The following is a 15844-nucleotide window of genomic DNA, read 5'->3' as shown; positions in this document are numbered from 1 at the left end:
ATGGCTGGATGGTATCACCGACTCGATGGACGTGAGTCTGAGTGAACTCCGGGAGTTTGTGACGGACAGGGAGGCCTGGCATGCTGCGATTCATGGGGTCTCAAAGAGTCGGACATGACTGAGTGACCGAACTGAGCTGAACTGAACTGATACAAACAAATCCTTATGAGATGTGATAGAGGATTATTTAGAGGGATACATGTATTGCAAATAAAATGTACAACTAACTGTTGAGAGATAGTATCTACTTTTCTTTATTTACATTGGTGGGCCCTGAGCAAGTTCAGCCAACCATTTGGAATTCAATGGCAGATTATTATCAGCAAAATATATAGACTCAATGATTTCATTATATTTTTCATTCAATTTTGCATCCATCAGGTATTTATTGAACATCAGCTGTATGTCTGCCATTTTCGTGGAGATAAAGCCAGGAATAATCCAGAGAAAGTGTGCTCCTTTTTGCTTTGCAACACATTTTTATTTCTCTTTTCCTGTTCTTTCTGTGTGTAACTCTTGTCAGAGCCTCCCATTTTATCACATAGTTGTTACTACATTTATTACATTATTGCCTACAGTATTACATAATACACATGACTATAGCATGCATTCATGCTCAGTCTCTCAATCATGTCTGACTCTTTGCAACCCTATGGAGTGTAGCCCTCCAGGCTCTTCTGTCCATGGGATTTTCCAGGCAAGAATACTGGAGTGGTAACTACAGCAATGCTCAATTAATCATTCAAGGAACTAGGAGCAAAGAATCCAAAATTTAGCATCTCGACAGCAAGCCTTCTATATACTCTTTGTCCTTAATTTAAACTCCCTTTTTCAACCAGTTCTGTCTCCACAAACATATACAAACTCCTCTGATTTCCTTCATTCCTTTATTTTGAGTGCAATTTACTGCTTTTTACACAGCCCTTTCCCTTAGTTGCTTATAATTAAAAAATGTTCCTTCCTTTCTCTAACTTCCTCCTTCTCTCCCTCCCTCCTTTCCTTTCCTATTCTTTCCTTTTATAAATATATTGGGTAACTCCTATGAACTAATCATTACATAAGATCTAGCAATTACATACTATTAAAGAGCTTTTTACTTAATTCATCTCATTTGACCACCACCTCTTTTGCAGTAGATGTTAACATCATTTTATAAACAGGAAACCCAAATCATTAAGACATTAAGTGACTTGCTTAAGAATACATAATTGGCAAAAAACAAAATTCAACACAATTCTACAAAGTATCCTAGAAAAACATGACACTTATATAGTTTTGATGTATGGAGTCATATATGTATTGAGATGCCTCAAAATTTTGAGTGTATTATAATAATTGTTATCTTGGAAATGTATTCCAGTGTGAGTTTTATTACTTTAACTTTTTTAAAAATATTTTTATTAATAAATTTATTACAGGCTTTATTACTCAACATAATGTACTAATATACTATTTAACCCAATTTTAGAAATAATTTGTGCCAGTATAATTTTTATCTGATCAGCAAGCTATTTATTGATAATTTTAAAGATTCTCACTTGGGTTAAACCACAGTAAAACCATCTGTTTCTTTTTGTATTAGTTGACTATTATATAAATAATATCCAATAGGAAATAAATCCAAAATTAGCAATGTTTCTCTTAAAACGAGAGAGAATAAAACAGAATGAAAAACTACTAATAGAATATAATATGTTTTTCAAAGTCAACTAATATTCCTCAGGCTTATGTCAGATTTTTATTAGAAATTTATTTCAAGATATAATGACTATGTTTCTTATGATATATAGTCATACATTTCCTAAAAGTGATTTCTAGAATTTAGACAGTCGTTTTTTTCACAAAAATACATAAAATTTATATTATAGTTCTCTTTCCTAAGTATTTTTTTTTTTTTTTGGAATTTTTATATAACTTTTCCCCTTTTTTTCTCTATTATGCTGCTGCTGCTGCTGCTGCTAAGTCACTTCAGTAGTGTCTGACTCTGTGTGACCCCATGGACTGCAGCCTTCTCCGTCCATGGGATTCTCCAGGCAAGAACTCTGGAGTGGGTTGCCATTTCCTTCTCCAATGCATGAAAGTGGAACGTGAAAGCGAAGTTGCTCAGTAGTGTCTGATTCTTAGCGACCCCATGGACTGCAGCCTGCCAGGCTCCTCCATCCATGGGATTTTCTGGGCAACAGTACTGGAGTGAGGTGCCATTGCCTTCTCCTCTCTATTATGAACAAGAGGTAAATCAATTTTTTTCTAATAATCTTAAGTTCAGTTAACTCCTGAGAGTACATTTGAATAATTGCATTTTTTAGGTTATCACAAAATTAATTATCAGAGTTAATTATAGGCATAAAATCTAGATTTCCCTGTAAATATTATTTTTATTAAAGACTGATAATTATAGTCTAAATAAGATTTTTAAACTATACTTTAACTATTCAAAATTCCACTTCAAAGAACCAATCTCCTATGATTATACAAAAAAGCATTTGTCATTGTAGTTGGTGATAAATAAAAAGTATTTTATAGAGAAGAGATCCCCCAGTACATTATTGCAAAAATATAAACACCAAATATCTCAAGTCTTAGAGAGCAGTGGTCACAATGGGAATTTGTAGATTTTCCAAATAGTACTTGTGGCAGACTTTGAAAGATTGAAATGATAAAGAATGATATCTGGATTAGTCAATGTGAAAAGGTGACTCTTGCTCTTTTAGGGGCATTTTCATTAAGGTTTTTTTTTTTTTTTTTTTTTTAAAGGTTCAGGGGCTTGGGATTGTAGTAGTGATAATATCAGACCCATAGGCAGAGTTCTTTGTAGGAATAAAGTTTTCCTAATTGGTCAGCACTTTTTCCATAACTCATTGACCATCAGTTATATGTGAATAAGTAGATAGAGAATAAGAAACTTCAAGTAGAACAACAAATATATTTTCTGAGAAAATCTTAGACAAATCACTATAACTTAAACCACTATTATCCACTTTTAATGTAGAGAATTTTTAATGTCTATCTTGCACTTAGAGTACCACTGACTGTCTCACTGATTTAATCCAAAGAACAAAAGATTAGTGGCAGAAAAAAGGTATTAAGTGAAAATAATCTTGAAAGTCCCATTTACCTCTAAAATTCTTTGGTTTACATACATTCTACTTCTAAAATTACTCTTAAAGTTAGGACCCTCAGCCATTTACGCAATGTTGTTCTTGTAAGGCAGAGCTAAAAACTGAGTTAAATAAATCTAAATTGTCTATTTCAGGTATTGCTTGAGAGTTACTGCAGTATGCAGGGCAATTTTTTTTTTTTTAATCAATCTGATCAAGAACAACTGAAAGTGGAGGTCTGTTCCCTGGAAGGTGCCCTGATTCACAAGTAAACAGTAAGTTTTTGATATAGCTAGCATTTTTTATTGACTGTTATAAAACAGAGCATGGGCGGCTGCGACGGCACACAGAGCATGGCCGAGAGTAGCTACCCCACATCCGAGGTCAGGGATGGCAGCCGGGAGGAGCTACCCCCAGCCCGAGGCCAGGTGCGGCGGCAGGGAGAAGCAACCCCACATCCAAGGAACAGTGGCTGCTCACATGCAGGTGGGCTATTCCATATTCAAGGTCAGAAGGGGTCTCTGTGAGGAGATACCCCTCGTCCAAGGTAAGGAGCAGTGGCTGCACTTTGCTGGAGCAGCCGTGAAGAGATACCCCAAGTCCAAGGTAACAGAAACCCAAGTAAGATGGTAGGTGTTGCAAGAGGGCATCAGAGGGCAGACACACTGAAAACATACTCACAGAAAACAAGTGAATCTATTCACACTAGGACCACAGCCTTATCTAACTCAGTGAAACTAAGCCATGCCCATGGGGCCACCCAAGACAGGAGGGTCATGGTGGAGAGGGCTGACAGAATGTGGTCCACTGGAGAAGGGAATGGCAAGCCACTTCAGTATTCTTGCCTTGAGAACCCCATGAACAGTATGAAAAGGCAAAATGATAGGCACTGAAAGAGGAACTCCTCAGGTCAGTAGGTGCCCAATATGCTACTGGAGATCAGTGGAGAAAAAACTCCAGAAAGAATGAAGGGATGGAGCCAAAGCAAAAACAATACCCAGCTGTGGATGTGACTGGTGATAGAAGCAAGGTCCAATGCTAAAAAGAGCAATATTTCATAGGAACCTGGAAAGTCAGGTCCATGAATCAAGGCAAATTGGAAGCGGTCAAAACAGGAGATGGCAAGAGTGAATGTCGACATTCTAGGAATCAGCAAACAAAAATGGACTGGAATGGGTGAATTTAACTCAGATGACCATTATATCTACTACTGTAGGCAGGAATCCCTCAGAAGAAATGGAGTAGCCATCATGGTCAACAAAAGAGTCCAAAATGCAGTACTTGGATGCAATCTCAAAAACGACAGAATGATCTCTGTTCGTTTCCAAGGCAAACCATTCAATATCACAGTAATCCAAGTCTATGCTTCAACCAGTAACACTGAAGAAGCTGAACTTTAACGGTTCTATGAAGACCTCCAAGACCTTTTAGAACTAACACCCAAAAAAGATGTCCTTTTCATTATAGGGGACTGGAATGCAAAGGTAGGAAGTCAAGAAACACCTGGAGTGACAGGCAAATTTGGCCTTGTAATACGGAATGAAGCAGGGCAAGGACTAATAGAGTTCTGCCAAGAAAATGCACTGGTCATAGCAAACACCCTCTTCCAACAACACAAGACAAGACTCTATACATGGACATCACCAGATGGTCAACACCAAAATCAGACTGATTACATTCTTAGAAGCTCTATACAGTCAACAAAAACAAGACCAGGAGCTGACTGTGGCTCAGATCATGAACTCCTTATTGTAAAATTCAGACTTAAACTGAAGAAAGCAGGGAAAACCATTAGACCATTCAGGTATGATCTAAATCAAATCCCTTATGATTATACAGTGGAAGTGAGAAATAGACTTAAGGGCCTAGATCTGATAGATAGAGTGCCTGATGAACTATGGATTGAGGTTCAGGACATTGTACAGGAGAGAGGGATCAAGACCGTCCCCATGGAAAAGAAATGCAAAAAAGCAAAATGGCTGTCTGGGGAGGCCTTACAAATAGCTGTGAAAAGGAGAGAAGCTAAAGCAAATGAGAGAAGGAAAGATATAAGCATCTGAATGCAGAGTTCTAAAGAATAGCAAGAAGAGATAAGAAAGCCTTCCTCAGCGATCAATGCAAAGAAAGAGGAAAACAATAGAATAGGAAAGACTAGAGATCTCTTGAAGAAAATTAGATACCAAGGGAACATTTCATGAAAAGATGGGCTCGATAAAGGACAGAAATGGTATGGACCTAACAGAAGCAGAAGATATAAAGAAGAGGTGGCAGAATACACAGAAGAACTGTACAAAAAAGATCTTCACGACCCAAAAATCACAATTGTGTGATCACTCACGTAGAACCATACATCCTGGAATGTGAAGTCAAGTGGGCCTTAGAAAGCATCACTATAAACAAAGCTAATGGAGGCGATGGAATTTCAGTTGAGCTATTTCAAATCCTGAAAGATGATGCTGTGAAAGTGCTGTACTCAATATGCCAGCAAATTTGGAAAACTCAGCAGTGGCCACAGGACTGGAAAAGATCAGTTTTCATTCCAATCCCAAAGAAAGGCAATGCCAAAGAATGCTCAAACTACCACACAATTACACTCATCTCACACGGTGGTAAAGTAATGTTCAAAATTCTCCAAGCCAGGCTTCAGCAATACGTGAACCATGAACTTCCAGATGTTCAAGCTGGTTTTGGAAAAGACAGAGGAAATAGAGATCAAATTGCCTACATCCGCTGGATCATCAAAAAAGCAAGACAATTCCAGAATAACCTCTATTTCTGCTGTATTGACTATGCTAAAGCCTTTGACTGTGTGGATCACAATAAACTGTGGAAAATTCTGAAAGAGATGGGAATACCAGACCACCTGACCTGCCTCTTGAGAAATCTGTATGCAGGTCAGGAAGCAACAGTTAGAATTGGACATGGAACAACAGACTGGTTCCAAATAGGAAAAGGAGTACATCAAGGCTGTATATTGTCACCCTGCTTATTTAACTTCTATGCAGAGTACATCATGAGAAACGCTGGGCTGGAAGAAGCACAGCTGGAATCAAGATTGCCAGAAGAACTATCAATAACTTCAGATATGCAGATGACACCACCCTTATGGCAGAAAGTGAAGAGGAACTAAAAAGCCTCTTGATGATCGTGAAAGTGGAGAGTGAAAACGTTGGCTTAAAGCTCAACATTCAGAAGACGAAGTTCATGGCATCCTGTCCTATCACTTCATGGGAAATAGATGGGGAAACAGTGGAAACAGCGTCAGACTTTATTTTTGGGGGCTCCAAAATCACTGCAGATGATGACTGCAGCCATGAAATTAAGATGCTTACTCCTTGGAAGGAAAGTTATGACCAACCTAGATAGCATATTCAAAAGCAGAGACATTACTTTGCCAACAAAGGTCTGTCTAGTCAAGGCTATGTTTTTTCCAGTGGTCATGTATGGATGTGAGAGTTGGACTGTGAAGAAAGCTGAGCATGGAAGAATTGATGCTTTTGAACTGTGGTGTTGGAGAAGACTCTTGAGAGTCCCTTGGACTGCAAGGAGATCCAACCAGTCCATTCTGAAGGAGATCAGCCCTGGGATTTCTTTGGAAGAAATGATGCTAAAGCTGAAACTCAGCACTTCAGCCATCTCATGCGAAGAGTTGACTCATTGGAAAAGACTCTGATGCTGGGAGGGATTGGGGGCAGGAGGAGAAGGGGACAACAGAGGATGAGATGGCTGGATGGCATCACTGACTCGATGGACATGAGTCTGAGTGAACTCCTGGAGTTGGTGATGGACAGGGAGGCCTGGCATGCTGCGATTCATGGGGTTGCAAAGAGTCGGACATGACTGAGCGACTGAACTGAACTGAACTGAACTGATAAAAGTAACACCATACCCAGAATGTAGGAAATATTGAAAGAATTGTTACTTCTGTTATTAAATTCCCCTAGGGCAGAGGTCCCCATCTTCTGGGATCTAATGCTTGATGATATGAGGTGGAGCTGATGTAATAATAATAGAAATAAAGTGCACAGTAAGTTTAATACTCTTGAATCATCCCAAAACCATCCCCCTGCCTCCATGAAAAGATTGTCTTCCAGGAAACTGGTCCCTCATGCTAAAAAGGCTGGGGACGGCTGCTCTAGGGAATTCTAAGGCACATTGCCCAGGAGTAAACTTCTCATCATAAGTATCATATTAAAAAAGTAGGTTTGGACACTTCAGTGGAATAAAAGATATTTCTATTACCCAGTGGAGAAAGAAAATCACTCTCTTCCCAAATCAAGAGAAGTAAGAGAGAAGTTAAGGAATGAAATGGTAAATACTCATAAAGTGAAGGGGCGAGTTCTCTTAATTTTTATGCTACAGTAGCTACTGTTGGTCTATGATCTTCTAAAGGTAAGAAGTGAAAATTCTACAGGCCAACAAGTAGAAAAGGAATTTAATGCCCATAAAAAGGGCCATGGTTTTTTGACTAGGGTAATTCTGAGATGTGATTTTGTGATGTCTCTGTATTAGTTTACTAGTGCTCCTGTAAAAATTATCACAAACTGGGTGACTTCAACAAGAGTTATTCACTCTCTTGTAGTTCTGGAGGCCAAAGTCTGAAATTAAGTTGTCAGTAGAGCTGGTTCTTTCTGGAGAATCTGGGAAAGAATCTGTTTCTTGTCTCTCCCAGCTTGTGGTAGTTGCTGGAAATTCATGATAGTTTTTGCCTGGTAGCTGAGCTGCATCACTGCAGTCTCTGTCTCCATTGTTATATATCCTTCTTCCATTTACATGTCTTCACATGGCATTCTCTCTGTGTATCTGTGTGTCCTTTCTTTTTATTAAGGACAACAGTAGTTGGATTTAGGGTTCACCCTAATCTGCTATGATCTTATATTAAATTAACTAATTACATATTCAAAATCTCTGATTCTAAGTTAAGATCACATTCTGAGGTTCCAGGTGGATATAAATAAATACCCCTTACTCAGCACAAATCATGAAGTTGTTTGAAACAACATAAAATCACTTGTATGCCTTCTAATCACATATGGGCATATGAGATAAGGAATACATGTCAGTAGTTATGTAAATAAGTTTTCCAGCATGAGATTTTCCAAAATCTCAGTTTCTATTAATAAGTCTGATCGCTTAACTTTGATTTTATGTACTATGTGGTGTGTTTGGAATAATTAAATGCCTATATGCTTATTCTGTATTTTAGAGATTTCCTGGAATGGTGAAAAAAGGATTTAATAAGGGTCTATAACTTTAATAATTTGGAAAAGTTAATGAAAATTTTCACAGATACAATTTTTATACCTTCAATCTTTTTAGAGAATACTTTTATATCAGAATGCTTTCCTGATAAAGCAAGGACAGAAGCAGCTTTTTGTTTCACTGGGTTGAGCATACAGTATTTGGCAACAGAATAAAAACTTTACAACTCTTTTTTTTTTTTTTTTTTAGTTAGCCATTGGGGTCTCTTATATAGAGACATAGCTGAGAAGGCACCTTCCATTCGGGGATTGCATCTATGTGGGACCACATGACTTGTTCTCTAATGTGTTTTAAAAGTGGATATGCCTTCTCCACACACTCTTTCCCTTCTCCTTGTTTTCATGTAGAAAATCATGGTGACCACGCAAGCCAGGTACTGAACATAGAAGATGTTCAATATGGAGTGTGTCCAGCTCCCAGGATGACGATTTTGAAGAGAGCTGCCTATAAAGCAGAAGAATACTCCTTAGGCTTCATTTAATTAAGAAATAAAGTCTTATTGTGATTGAGGCATTATATGTACATCCTAATTTTATTGAACAATATACCATGAAGTTATATTCAGAAGGAGTGATCAATTAGTTTCATAACTTAATTAAGAGTTTTACAGTAAATAGAAAAATTCAATTCTTGTTGGAATACATATGCTTTTTAGATTTGTACAAAGCAATATGAAAGTGCCTCTAAAAATCTTTGGGAGATTTTAAAAATACTGTAAATCACTTTATTTGCAAAAATTTGAGCCATTCTGGAGCATCTACATCAAATAATTCCTTAAAATTCTAACTTCAAGGCTTACTCTTTTATTATGAGAAGTGATTTATTTGTATCTACTAATGTCTTTCCTTATTTGTGATAGATTCAATTCATTGCTTTGCTATTGAATCGGAATGAAGAATTGTACACTTGTTAGTGATTTCTGTTATTTCAAAACAGAGAAACCACAACCTGAGTTGATGGACTCAAAGGCAGCAGATACAATCTGGTACAGGGAGAGCTTGAGTACTCAGTCTCTGTGATAAGTCAATGTAAAGTAAACGCAATTCAGTGGTGGAGTATATATAGTACCTTCCTGATCAAATGAGTATCACTGTATACTTCAGTTGGCAAAATATTATTAAATTTATAAAACACTCAAATATAAAGCCAGCTTTTATATGTATATATATAATTTTATAATTATATATAATTTATGTAATTTTATATATGATTATATATATAAATCAAGAATGACTTCCAGTATTATTTTCCTGAGTTTTACTACTCAGGTGAGCTTCTTTGGTGGCTCAGATGATAAAGAATTTTCCTGCAACACAGGAGATCTGGATTCAATCTCTGGGTTGGAAAGATCCCCTGGAGAAAGGAATGGCAATCCACTCTAGTATTCTTGCCTGGAGAATCCCATGGACAGAGGATCCTGGAGGACTATAGTCCACAGGTCCTCCTAGAGGACTATAGTCCACTATAGTCAGGCACAGCTGAGTGGCTAATACACACACACACACAGAAAGTAATGGTAGAGTTAAGCCTAGGGGTTATAAACTAATCTGGAATAGAAAGTTACAGGTTTTGACAGTTTCTTTACTCAATAATCTTTAATATCAGTTAATTTTTTATCTATTTTGCTAGTTTGAAGTTATAATAATTATACATTAGGTTACTGAAGGGACCCTGTTTAGTATATTACACTCTCTATAGACCATTTTAGTATATTACAAAAACATCAGTGTAGTGAAAGCCATATTGAATTTCAGCCAGCTGTTTTTCATCAATTTTAAAATGTTGGTTTTAGAATTAGAAAGCTGGAAAATGGTTTCATTAGTTAGTGTTGCATTGCTAACAAGGAGACTCCTGAAATTTGCTCTTCAGACTTTTCACAAACAAATTTAACCATTGTCCACATGCATGCATCTACTTGTCACTTAAGTTAACTGACCAGGTTTGATCAAAAATATGCAGCCTCCTTGTCCTGAGAGAAGCGTGGAGGGAAGCTTATTCAGCAACAGAGTCAAAGTTGTATAGATTTGTTCTTGTAAACTAAATAACTTCCTATGTTCTATTTTATATGAATTCCTCCCTAAGGTTGATGGAAAAAAAAATAAGAGAGGAAAGGGAATAAGCAAAAATGATCACTGCTTGCATAAAAGTAAGACATATATGCTCCTGTGAGTGAGATTTAGGCTATTTATACGTGAAAAGCAACATGCTATTACACGTCACAATACCTTTGTATGTATTGTTATTAATAATATGTTCGCATTAAGGAAGAGTAGGAAAAATTCAGTTTTGAGCATTTTATTGCTGCTTTTCAAAATGTCAAGGCATAGAATTTTAAAATTGGAAAAGTTCTTAGAGTCCCACTCCCTCATTTATTGGAACACATATAATGATACCTGAAATGACTTATCCAAGATCACACAATGGTTCAGTGGGAGAGTTGGGACCAGAGTCCAGATATCTTTCACTTATATTTGTCTTCATTTTTCTAATTGTTCTTTTCATATAGGTAGTTCATTCAAATGAGCATTTCCAATACAAATTGTGGTCTTTTAAACAAATGTTTATCATGGTACCGTTCATGCTTTCTCTCTCTGTCTTTTTTTTTTTTTTAATGCATTTTGTTTAATTTTTATTGGAGTATAGTTGATTTACAGTGTTGTGTTAGTTTCTACTATACCACAAAGTGAATTGGTTGTACATATACACATAACCCCTATTTTTAAGATTTTTTTTCCCCAAAATAGGCTACTATAGAGTATTGAGTAGAATTCTCTGTGCTATACAGTGTATCCTTGTTAGTTATCTCTTTTATGTATAGTAGAGTGCCCATGTCGATCCCAATCTCCCAATTTATCTCTCCCCTCTCTTTCCCCTGGTTAAACACAAGTTTATTTTCTACATTTGTGACTCTATTTCTGTTTTGTAATTAAGTTCCTTTGTGCCAATATTTTTAGATTCCACATATAAGCGATATCATATGATATTTGTCTTTCTCTGACTTCACTTAGTAGCACAAACTCTAGATCCATCCATGTTGCTGCAAATGGCATTATTGTGTTCCTTTTATGGCTGAATAATATGTAGTTGATTCTATATAATACATTTTCTTTATCCATGACTCTGTTAGTGGACATTTGAGTTACTTCCATGTGATGGCTATTGTAAATAGTGCTGCAATGAACGTTGGAGTGCATGTATCTTTTTGAATGACAATTTTTTTGCATATAAGCCCAGGAGTGGGATTGGTGGATCGTATGGTGGCTCTGTTTTTTAAGGAGCCTCCATACTGTTCTCCATAGTGGCTGTACCAATTTACATTCCCACCAACAGTGTAGGAGGGTTCCCTTCTTTCCACACCCTCTCCAGCATTTCTTGTTTATAGCTTTTTTGATGGCCATTTTGACCAGTCTGAGATGGTACCTCATTGTAATTTTTCATTTGCATTTTTCTAATAATTAGTGATGTTGAACATCTTTTCATGTGCCTCTTCATTATCTGTATGTCTTCTTTGGAGAAATGTCTGTTTAGATCTTCTGCCCATTTTTTTATTAGGTTTGTTATTTATTTATTTATTTTGATATTGAGATGCATGAGCTGTTTATATATTTTGAAGATTAATCCCTTGCTTATCCCTTCATTTGCAAATGTTTTCTCCTCTTTAGTGGGTTGTCTTTTTCTTTTGTTTATGGTTTCCTTTCCTGTGCAAAAGCTTTTAAGTTTCATTAGGTCCTACTTGTTTATTTTTGTTTTAATTTTCATTACTCTAGGAGGTGTTCATGAGTTTGAGTAAACTCCAGGAGTTGGTGATGGATAGGGAGGCCTGGCATGCTGTGATTCATGGGGTTGCAAAGAATCAGACACAATTGAGCAACTGAACTGAACTGAGGAGGCGTTTATGCTTTTTTTAGTTGAGCACCCTTAGGAACCCTTCTCAGAATAAAGAGAAAGACAATATTTTGCTTTGTTACTGTGGTTTGAATTTCTATATTTTATAATAGCTATTTATGATATCTAATGAAAATTGGTCTTTTTGCATACGAAAGTCCATCTTTCAAAGATATTGAGATTGTCCCCTTTGAAAATATCTAAGACCATGTGCAATTGTGCAGTAGTTTGAGCATTCTTTGGCATTGCCTTTCTTTGGGATTGGAATGAAAACTGACCTTTTCCAGTCCTGTGGCCACTGCTGAGTTTTCCAAATTTGCTGGCATATTGTGCAGTACTTTCATAGCATCATATTTCAGGATTTGGAATAGTTCCACTGGCATTCCATCACCTCCACTAGCTTTGTTCGTAGTGATGCTTTCTAAGGCCCACTTGACTTCACATTCCAGGATGTCTAGCTCTAAGTGAGTGATCACACCATCATGATTATCTGAGTCATGAGCTCTTTTTTTAAAGTTCTCCTGTGTATCCTTGCCTCCTCTTCTCAATATCTTCTGCTTCTGTTAGGTCCATACCTGTCTGCGGAGGCCTTGCAAATAGCTGTGAAAAGAAGAGAAGTGAAGAGTAAAGGAAAAAAGAAAAGATATAAGCATCCAAATGCAGAGTTCCAAAGAATAGCAGGGAGAGATAAGAAAGCCTTCCTCAGCGATCAGTGCAAAAAATGGAAAAAAACAATGAATAAGAAAGACTAGAGATCTCTTCAAGAAAATTAGAAGTACCAAGGGAACATTTCATGCAAAGAAGGGCTCGATAAAGGACAGAAATGATATGGACCTAACAGAAGCAGAAGATATTAAGAAGAGGTAGCAAGAATAAACAGAACTGTACAAAAAAGAGCGTCATGACCCAGATAATCACGATGGTATGATCACTCACCTAGAGGCAGATATCCTGGAATGTGAAGTCAAGTGGGCCTTAGAAAGCATCACTATGAACAAGGCTAGTGGAGGTGACGGAATTCCAGTTGGGCTAACTCAAATCCTGAAAGATGATGCTGTGAATGTGCTGCACTCAATATGCCAGCAAATTTGGAAAACTCAGCAGTGGCCACAGGACTGGAAAAGGTCAGTTTTCATTCCAATCCCAAAGAAAGGCAATGCCAAAGAATGCTCAAACTACCACACAGTTGCACTCATCTCACATGCTAGTAAAGTAATGCTCAAAATTCTCCAAGCCAGGCTTCAGCAATACATGAACTGTGAACTTCCAGATGTTCAAGCTGGTTTTAGAAAAGACAGAGGAACCAGAGATCAAATGGCCAACATCCGCTGGATCATGGAAAAAGCAAGAGAGTTCCAGAAAAACATCTATTTCTGCTTTATTGACTATGCCAAAGCCTTTGACTGTGTGGATCACAATAAACTGTGGAAAAGTCTGAAAGAGTTGGGAATACCAGACCACCTGACCTGCCTCTTGAGAAACCTGTATGCAGATCAGGAAGCAACAGTTAGAACTGGACATGGAACAACAGACTGGTTCCAAATCGGAAAAAGAGTACATCAAGGTCGTATATTTTCACCCTGCTTTAACTTGTATGCAGAGTACATCATGAGAAACGCTGGGCTGGAAGAAGCACAAGCTGGAATCAAGATTGCCGGGAGAAATATCAATAACCTCAGGTATGCAGATGACACCACCCTTATTGCAGAAAGTGAAGAGGAACTAAAAAGCCTCTTGATGAACGTGAAAGAGGAGAGTGAAAAAGTTGGCCTAAAGCTCAACATTCAGAAAACTAAGATCATGGCATCTGGTCCCATCACTGCATGGCAAATAGATGGGGAAACAGTGGAAACAGTGTCAGACTTAATTTTTCTGGGCTCCAATATCACTGTAGATGGTGATTATAGCCATGAAATTAAAAGATGCTTACTCCTTGGAAGAAAAGTTATGACCAACCTAGATAGCATATTGAAAAGCAGAGACATTACTTTGCCAACAAAGTTTTGTCTAGTCAAGGCTATGGTTTCTCCAGTGGTCATGTATGGATGTGAGAGTTGGACTGTGAAGAAAGCTGAGCACCAAATAATTGATGCTTTTGAACTGTGGTGTTGGAGAAGACACTTGAGAGTCCTTGGACTGCAAGGAGATCCAATCACTGCATCCTAAAGGAGATTAGTCCTGAGTGTTCATTGAAAGGACTGATGCTAAAGTTGAAACTCCAGTACTTTGGCCACCTCATGCGAAGAGTGGACTCATTGGAAAAGACTCTGATGCTGGGAGGGATTGGGAGCAGGAGGAGAAGGGGATGACAGAGGATGAAATGGCTGGATGGCATCACCAACTGATGGACATGAATTTGGGTGAACTCCGGGAGTTGGTGATGGGCAGGGAGGCCTGGCGTGCTGTAATTCATGGGGTCGCAAGGAGTCGGATACGACTGAGAGACTGAACTGAACTGAAGACCACTATCATGGGATTAAATAAAGCCATATTTTATATACTAGCAAAACTTTGGCCTTTAAAGCTTACTTTATAAATAGGCAACAAAAAGTCATTTAAAAATCTCTAATACAATAACCTTTTTTTCCAGTTCTAAAATCTATATATAGCTCAAAATATTTTATTCTTTTCTCTTTCTAAGTAAACATCTGAAGAAAGAACAGTAGCTTTAACATTGAATTCCTTGATCCTTGTCAGGTTGTCACAGTATTAATGTTATTTAAATGTAATGTTTTTTCCTATGAGTGTGAATTAAACATGGATTCTATTTATTACCAGCACATGCCTAGTGGCCGTTTCTAAATTATATTGCTGCAGAGTTGAATTATTGTAAATAAGACTGTGCCAAATGTTAATTGATTATTCTAGGGTAATGAGTATTTTTAAAAAGGGGAATTTTCAGTTGTCTAGTAGCAGATGATATTTATTCCGTGGTTGCGGTACTAGATGATTTTTAATAAACATATTAATATGAAAATGTTCTATCTTTTAGATTAACACAAGAGTGTGGATTTAATAAAAGTTATTTTCTTCTTATTTGCAAAAGCCATTAGGCTGGTTATCTAACATTATATGTAATCAGGTATGGTATAAATTGTTTTCCTTGTGATGAAAGTCTGATCCATCACTGGCTGTGTCACCTGTCAAAAATAAGTGAATCAAGCCAACCACTGATCATTATACTTAATCATGTTTTTGCTATTTCAGTGAATAACTTTTTGTGAGTGGGAAGAAGTGCAGACTGTTAAAAAATTAAAAAGTAACTGCCATTCTTTTTAGAGTCTGAGGAAGGGTTGAAAAGTGCTATGAATTATAGTTTTAAAAACTTCTAACACTGTGAATGTCTCTGTGTTAAATTTCATCAAATATCTCTGCCCTGACAATTATTATTTAAAATTCCAATTCTTACACAAAGAATATGATAAATAAATATGTCGTATATCACAGAGATTTCACACAAAGGTCTCTCACATATTATGTTTATTATCTAAGCATCATTTTTCTATCTATGTTTCCATCCCTTTATCTGTCTTTCTTGCTGTATATCGAGGATGGTAGAAATTCTTTTCTGCTCGACCACATTGTCTTTCAGAGGGACC

The sequence above is a fragment of the Bos indicus genome, chromosome 6 (assembly GCF_029378745.1).
Source record: "Bos indicus isolate NIAB-ARS_2022 breed Sahiwal x Tharparkar chromosome 6, NIAB-ARS_B.indTharparkar_mat_pri_1.0, whole genome shotgun sequence".
NCBI lineage: Eukaryota > Metazoa > Chordata > Mammalia > Artiodactyla > Bovidae > Bos > Bos indicus.
Note: the sequence above shows the minus strand (reverse complement) of the source record.